We start from the raw sequence: 2,014 nt of genomic DNA, 5'->3' as shown, positions 1-2,014 counted from the left end.
AGCGAGCGATCTAGATCTATCTATCTATCTATAGATCGCTATCTAGCTATCTATCGATCTATCGATCTATCATCTATCGATTATCATCTATCTATCTATCTATCGATCTATCTATCTATCTATCTATCTATCTATTATCTATCGATCTATCTATCTATCTATATCTATCATATATCTATCTATCTATCTATCTATCTTATATATATAAATCAATGTATATTTGTTTGCTTGATTGTTTGTTGTACCTTATAGGAGGCTAAACCACTGAAGCAATCTTCTTGAAAATTTCATTGTATGTTCCCCTGTATCTGGAAGGAACTATAGGCTACTTTTTATTTTGAAATTGCAAGTGGGGAGGGTGCCCACGCCCACTCCTTTAAAATTCGAATATTTCGAACATGGTAAAACTGGAGTCCTCAAATGATTTATGCGACAATTTTGACATCCATATGCTTTTCTTTGGTAGAAAAATTGGGAAGGACTAGCAATAGGGGGCGTAGGACCCCCATCTCTATCTATAAATGATGTATGTAATGAGTAGGTGTGTCTGTATGATGTATGTATGTCTGTATGTATGTATGTATGTATGTATGTTGTATGTATGTATGTATGTAGTAATGTATGTATGTATGCTATGTATGTCTGTATGTATGTATGTATGTAGTATTGTAGTATGTATGTATGTATGATATGTATGTATGTATGTATGTATGTATGTATGTATGTATGTATGTATGTATGTATGTATGTATGTATGTATGTATGTATGTATGTATGTATGTATGTATGTATGTATGTATGTATGTGTATGTATGTATGTATGTATGTATGTATGTATGTATGTATGTATGTATGTATGTATGTATGATTGTATGTATGTATGTATGTATGTATGTATGTATGTATGTATGTATGTATGTATGTATGTATGTATGTAGTATGTATGTATGTATGTATGTATGTATGTATGTATGTATGTATGTATGTATGTATGTATGTATGTATGTATGTATGTATGTATGTATGTATGTATGTATGTATGTATGTATGTATGTATGTAGTATGTATGTATGTATGTATGTATGTATGTATGTATGTATGTATGTATGTATGTATGTATGTATGTATGTATGTATGTATGTATGTATGTATGTATGTATGATGTATGTATGTATGTATGTATGTATGTATGTATGTATGTATGTATGTATGTATGTATGTATGTATGTATGTATGTATGTATGTATGTATGTATGTATGTATGTAGTATGTATGTATGTATGTATGTATGTATGTATGTATGTATGTATGTATGTATGTAGTATGTTTGTATATATGTGTGTTTGCATGTATGTATGTTTGTTTGAACTTTATAGACAGCTAAACGGCTGAACCAATTTTTCTGAAGTTTTCACAGTCTCTTCCTGTATGTCTCAAAGGAATTATAGGCTACTTTTCACTTCAATATTTTAAGTGGGCGATGTGCCACGCCCACATACAAAATAAGTATTAAAAGTCGCATATCTCAGAAACTGTAAGAGCTACAGTCAAATTTTGTATACAAACCTTTCACATCCATATGAACGCAGCCTAGCTATAGTGGGCGTGGCACCTCCCATATAAAGAAAATCTTAAAACTAGAACCACTACAGTCCTCATTTTTTTCGGAGGAAATTTAGTATCAAATTGAATGTTTAGGACAAAAAATGGGCGGACTAGCAAAAGGGGGCGTGGTACCTTCCCCATCGTTGATCTGGGAAATTATTGGAGATAGAATTTTAATTTTTCACAAGGACCTTTAACATCCACGTGAATATTTATGAGAAAAATGGGTGGATTTAATAAGGGGGTTTTGGTACCTCCCATATGAATTAAGTACAAAAATTCGTGTATCTGGAAAGCTATTAGAGCTAGAATCCTCAATTTTGCACGAAGAACTCTGACATTCAATAGGGGCTTGGCACCTTCCATATAAATTAAATGCAAAAATTCGTATATCTCGGAAACTGTAATA

The sequence above is a fragment of the Lucilia sericata genome, unplaced genomic scaffold, assembly GCF_015586225.1.
Source record: "Lucilia sericata isolate MDLA Ls3-8-SP2 unplaced genomic scaffold, ASM1558622v1 Contig000261F_arrow, whole genome shotgun sequence".
NCBI classification, from domain to species: Eukaryota; Metazoa; Arthropoda; class Insecta; order Diptera; family Calliphoridae; genus Lucilia; species Lucilia sericata.
This window is presented reverse-complemented; position numbering follows the sequence as displayed.